We start from the raw sequence: 6,860 nt of genomic DNA on the forward strand, positions 1-6,860 counted from the left end.
TTCAACACATGATCACGAAGAAAATGATGACGAATTTGAATGTGCTTTGTCTTCGAGTGCTAAACTGGGTTATGAGCAATCTTGATGGCACTCTCGTTGTCACAGTAGAGAGGCGCATACTTCATGTTGATGTCATAGTCCTTGAGGGTTTGCTTCATCCACAGCAATTGAGCACAGCAAGAACTAGCTGCAATGTACTCAGCTTCAGCAGTAGACTGTGATACACAGTTTTGTTTCTTTGAGGACCAACAGACCAAGGATCGTCCGAGGAAATGGCATGTGCCTGATGTTGACTTGCGGTCCACACGATCACTACCATAGTCAGAATCTGAATATCCAATGAGATCAAAAGCCGATCCCTTGGGATACCATAATCCAAGTGTTGGTGTGTGATCTAGATATCGAAGAATATGCTTCACAGCCTTATGGTGTGATTCCTTCGGTGTAGCTTGAAATCGGGCACACATGCAAACACTAAGCATAATATCTGGCCTAGATGCACATAAATACAATAAAGAACCAATCATGGAGCGGTATACCTTTTGATCGAAGTCAATACCATTTTCATCAGCGCATAGATGGCCATTTGTGGGCATAGGGATTTTGACTCCTTTGCAATCTTGCATGCCGAATTTCCTCAGTACATCCTTGAGTTATTTCTCCTGAGATATGAATATGCCATTGCATTGTTGACGAATCTGAAGACCTAAGAAGAATTTCAATTCTCCCATCATAGACATTTTATATTCTTCACTCATCATATAGGCAAATTCATCACTGTAACGTTGGTCAATACAGCCAAAAATGATATCATCAACATATATTTGGCACACAAACAATTCACCATCATAAGATTTAGTGAAAAGATTTGGGTCAAGTGAACCAGGTTTGAAGCCTTTCTTCATGAGGAATTCCTTCAAAGCATCATACCATGCCCGAGGGGCCTGCTTGAGGCCATAGAGGGCCTTATTGAGTCTGAAGACTTTGTCAGGATGCTTTGGATCTTCAAAACCTGGGGTTTGAGCAACATATACTTCCTCCTCAAGCTTACCATTAAGGAATGCACTTTTCACATCCATTTGATGTAAGATGATATCATGATGGTTAGCATAAGAAAGTAATATGCGAATAGCCTCAAGTCTAGCAACAGGTGCAAAAGTTTCATCGAAATCAATTCCTTCAAGCTACAAGTTGTGCCTTATTCCTCGCCACAAGGCCATTTTCATCTTGCTTGTTGCGGTAGATCCACTTTGTGCCAATGATATTGTGCTTGCGAGGATCTAGACGTTTGACCAATTCCCAGACGATGTTGAGCTCAAATTGATGTAATTCCTCTTGCATAGATTGAATCCAATTAGGCTCTAGAAATGCTTCATCTACCTTAGTGGACTCTGTGATAGAGATGAAAGCAAAGTGCCCACAAAAGTTAGATAAATGTGAAGCTCTTGAGCATGTGAGAGGACCTGGAATGTTGATGTCGCTGATGATTTTCTCAATCTGCACTTCATTTGCAACGCGAGGATGAGCTGGTTGTCGTTGAGGAATTTGACCAGCATTTTCCTTAGCACCATTTTCTTCAGGTGCATCAGCATGTCGTTCTTCACGTTCTAGAACAACTTCTTCAGCAGATTCTTCGGTAGGAATGACATCCTTAGTAGCTTTGAACTTAATAGATTCCTCAGGAGGTATTTCATCTGTCACGGGAGGTAGGTGCTCTCTTTGCGAGCCTTTAGATTCATCAAACCGCACATCCACAGTTTCAACAACCTTGTGGTGATAGGTGTTAAAGACTCTGTAGATGTGCGAGTCCTTACCATAACCAAGCATAAAACCTTCATGTTCTTTCGGTGCAAATTTAGAACTTTGATGAGGATCTCTAATCCAGCATTTAGCACCGAAGACTTTGAAATAACTCACATTGGGTTTCTTGTCAGTGAGGAGTTCATATGAGGTCTTCTTGAAGAATTTGTGAAGATATACCCTGTTGATGATGTGGCATGCAGTATTGCCTCAGGCCAGAAGCGAGTAGGCGTCTTGTACTCATCAAGCATAGTGTGAGCCATCTCAACAAGAGTCATGTTCTTGCGCTCCATGACGCCATTCTGTTGAGGAGTATATGGAGCAGATAACTCATGAGTGATACCAAGTTCATCAAGATAGTCATCAAGACCAGTGTTCTTGAACTCGGTTCCATTGTCACTTCTGATGTGCTTGATCTTCACACCAAAGGTGGTTGAAGCCCTCGAGGAAAATCGTCTGAAGACTTCCTGCACTTCAATTTTGTAAGTGATGATATGCACCCATGTATATCGAGAATAATAATCAACAATGACAAATCCATATAAAGATACAGCATTAGTAAATGTGGCATAGTGAGTAGGGCCAAAGAGATCCATGTGAAGCAATTCAAATGGACGAGTGGTAGTCGTGATGGTCTTTGAGGGATGCTTGGCCTTGGTCATCTTTCCGGCTTCACAAGCTCCACAAAAATGGTCCTTGAGGAATTTGACACCCTCGATGCCAATGGCACGCTTCTTCTTCGCGAGCGTGTGCAAGTTCCTCATCCCAACATCACCAAGTCATTGATGCCATAGCCAGCCTTCTGAAGCTTTTGCAAGTAGACATGTAGCAGGTTGTGGTCCTGTAGAGAAATCAACAATATACAAATCTCCTCTCCTAAAGCCTTCGAAGACTTTGGAATTGTCAGCTTCCATGATCACAACACAACGATACTTGCCAAAGACAACAACCATATCAAGATCACAAAGCATTGAGACAGACATGAGGTTGAACCCTAAGGACTGAACAAGCATGACTTTGTCCATGTGTCGATCCGTTGAGATTGCAACCTTACCTAGACCCAATACCTTGCTTTTGCCTTTGTCAGTGTAGGTGATATGCTTCAGATGCGATGGAGATAAGGGAGCGTCCATCAATAGATTCGTCTCACCAGTCATGTGATTTGTACATCCACTATCGAGGACCCACTCAGTGGCTTTGGGTTGATCATCCTGCAGATGAATTAGTGCAGCTTACGAAATCATATACTTCATCAGTGAAGAATATGATATCAATTTCATCAGATCAATTTCATCAAGCAATAGAACAGATAAAGCAGTATGAGGACGTGAGAAATGAGAATTCATTTCTTCATGATTAGCTTGCGTCCTTTCAAGCATATTCGGGTCTCCAGCAAATTCTTTAGACGTTTAAGTTCGTTTGGAGACCTGACCCTACATAAGAGATTAGTTCTTTTTATTCACCACCCACATCTGAAGGGGTGGCAAAGATTTCATCATTCTGCAAGCTCCATAAGAGAAAGGTGGCATAGATGCCAATCCACTTCATTTCACATAAGAAGGGTTAGGGTAAGCATAAGAGTAAGCAGAGAAATTCTTCGAGGACTTATGAACATAATGATTTGAAGAATAATGCACATATCCGTAATCCTTAGATCTTCCCTGTGAAACAGAAGGGTTAGCATGATGATGTTCATATGAGGACTTTGATCCTTTTGAGGAATTTGATCCACATGAGGAATTTGGTCCATATGAGGACTTGGATCCATATGAAGAATTTGATCTGGGGTTCCTATTCTTCATAGGTGGTGTCATGATGACATTCACCTGAAGATTTTCAAGGCACCTTTTGGGAACCCATATTTTCTTCATAGGAGAACTGTTCCTGCAGTTAGTGCCAACATATCTAGCAAATACTTCACCATTCTGATTTTTGAACAGTTTATAGTTGGAGTCAAATGACTCATCAGAAGAATATGAAGATTCACATGTAAAGCCAGATAAAGTAGATGGATCCACTGAAGGTCCCTTTGTAGCAACCCAAGAGGTTTTGGGATACTGCTCAGGTTTCCAGTACGTCCCATCAGCATTGAGTTTCCTCTCAAAGGCAATACCCTCTTTCCAAGGGTTCCTGTTGAGGATCTACTTTTTAAGCACATCACAAAGAGCCTGATGCCCTTTGAGGCTTTTGTACATGCCTATCATCTACAATTCCTTCATCCCCGCATCATCAGTGATACTAGCAATGTCCTCATATGAGGAATTAGTGATAGCAGAGACAGATGAAGAATTTGCAGCAATGGAAGCATTTGAGCACTCAGGTGAAGAATTATCAATTTCACGTTCAATGCACTTCAAACATGGAGGAATAAATTATTCCTGAGTACCGCTGATTTGTTGAGCAAGTAATGAATCACTCTCCTTCTGAAGATCTTCATAACTCACTCTTAACTGCTCAAGATCTTGCTTTCTTTGAAGAAATTCATAAGAAAGCTTCTCATGATCAGACAAGAGAGTGTTATGATGATTCTGAAGATTATCAAACTTGGACTGGAGTCCCTGAAGAGTTTCAGCCAAAGATTTAGAATGATCCATTTCCTCACCCAACATATCGTTGCTCTCATCTAGCATGTTTTGAACTTTTTTCAAAGCTCCTTGTTGTTTAGTGGCAAGGGAAGCAAGTTTGACATAACTGGATCCAAATTCATCAACAGATTCATCATCACTGGACTCAGATAAGTAGCATTCAGTTACCTTGGCACCTTTTTTCCATAAGGCATGGTGCAGAGGATGATGATTCTGGATTGAAAGTCATAGCCTTGCGCGATTACATGAGGTCCTCGAACCAGGGTTCATGGTGAGATCGATGACTTTCATAGACCTCAGAGAGTCGGTCCCAGATGAGCTTCGCATGGCTGAGATGCATAACATTCCTGAACTGATTTTGTGACAAGCCGGAGCAGATGATATCCTTCACCGTGAGGTTGGGTAGCGTGTACTTGCGAATATCATCAGCCTCCGCCATCTTGCATAGGTCAGTAAGACCAATCTCGGTGATGGTCCAGAGTTTGTAGTTCATCGCCATGAGGCGCTTCTTCATCATGGCCTTCCACTTGGGATAATCATGACCGTCAAAGATGGGGCATGTCAAAGTCTTCATTCCTGTGGTCGACATAACTAAAACTCCAGGCGGTTAAACCAAAATCACATAGAACAAGGGGGTACCTTGCTCTGATACCAATTGAAAGTGCGTTAAGTCGACTAGAGGGGGTGAATAGGCGATTTTTATGAATTCTTCACTTAGGAATTTCAGGGTGAGGAAATTCCTAAGAGAAGAACTGCTTGCAGCAGAAAAGGTACTCAGATGTAAACATAGCAGAACATAAGCATGGTCTTCAAGATGAAATGAAAACAAGCACAAAGTATAGAAAGCGTAAACACAGGATAAAACAGGATGAAGACAAATAGACTGAAGAAATTGAACTAAGGAAATTGAGAAAGTCTTCAGTCAAGGTCTTCAAACAGATATAAACAAGCTCACAGCACGGTAATGAGGAAATGGAAGGGTTGAGGAAATAGAACCAGTAGGCTTGGTGAAGACAATGATTTGGTAGACCAGTTCCAACTGCTGTGACAGTTATACGTCTGGTTAGGGCGGCTAGGTATTCAAACCTAAGGACACATAGTCCCGGACACCCAGTCTTGAACACGCAGCTCAGGACACTTAGTCCTCACCGTATTCCCCTTGAGCTAAGGTCACATAGACCTTGCCCAATCACTCGTGGTAAGTCTTCAAGCGACTTCCAAACCTTCACAAACTCGGTCACTCGGTGATCCACAATTTTCTCTTGGATGCTTTAGACCATGATGCCTAACCATCTGGAAGATGCACAGTCTTCAAAGGTAACAAGCGTCGGATCCATGCAGGATCAATCTCTTTAGTGATGCTCAATCACTTTGGGTTTGTAGGTGTTTGGGTTTTCCTCACTTGATGATTTTTGCTCAAAGCCTCGAAGGATGGGATGCTCTCAAATGACAAGTGTCAGTTTCTCTCGGAGCAGCCAACCAGCTAGTGGTTGTAGGGGGAGGCTATTTATAGCCTAGGGAGCAGCACGACATGATAAGACATAAATGCCCTTCAATGATATAACTGTTAGGTGGGAAGATATTTTGGGACAGCTGGCGCGTAGCACAGCAACGGTCGGAAATTTGACTATCAAATTCCTCAGGGCTATCATGTTCCTCACTTGTTGGCAAACCGCACTGGCGAATTCCTAACTCCTCAGTTAGAACAAATTCCATAGAGACCAGAAGAGCTTCATCTCTGTCACTGAATAAATTGACTGAACTGCATGAGATTTCCAATGGCTTCACGCGAAGGGATTGGTAGGTGTAGGATTTTGAGTTGAGCATCACTTGGAAACTTTTCCTTAGTATTTCCTCGACCCCCTTTTAACAGTACGGTGTTTCCTATGACTCAAGAAAGAGAAAAAGAAACTACGAAAACAAAAGTCTTCACACTTCATGTTCCTCGAATGAATACCAAGTCTTCATGGTCACACCAATTTATTCACTTTCAAGGTCTTCAAAAAGTCTTCAGAAATCCAAAGTCGTTAGTCAAAGAACTTCATTTTTAGGGGTCGACTTTCTCTGGAAATATCAAACTCCTCATAGACTTATAGACCTGTGTACACTCACAAACACATCAGTCCCTTAACCTATGAGTCTTCAATACACCAAAATCACTAAGTGGCACTAGATGCACTTACAGGAACCTTAGATTAGTGCTTGTGGGTGACTAGTAGTGTTGATTACATCTTGTATTTGATTACTTTATGGTTTATTTGGTGGAAGATTATATGTTCAGATCCATTATGCTATTTAATTCCTCTCTAATCTTGAGCATGATTATCATTTGTGAGTAGTTACTTTTGTTCTTGAGGTCACGGGAGAAATCTTGTTGCAAGTAATCATGTGAACTTGATATGTGTTTGATATTTTGATGGTATGTATGATGTGATTCCCTTAGTGGTGTCATCTGAACGTCGACTACATGGCACT

Source organism: Triticum urartu, chromosome 3A (genome assembly GCF_056163025.1).
Source record: "Triticum urartu cultivar PI428250 chromosome 3A, HENAU_Tu73, whole genome shotgun sequence".
Classification (NCBI taxonomy): domain Eukaryota; kingdom Viridiplantae; phylum Streptophyta; class Magnoliopsida; order Poales; family Poaceae; genus Triticum; species Triticum urartu.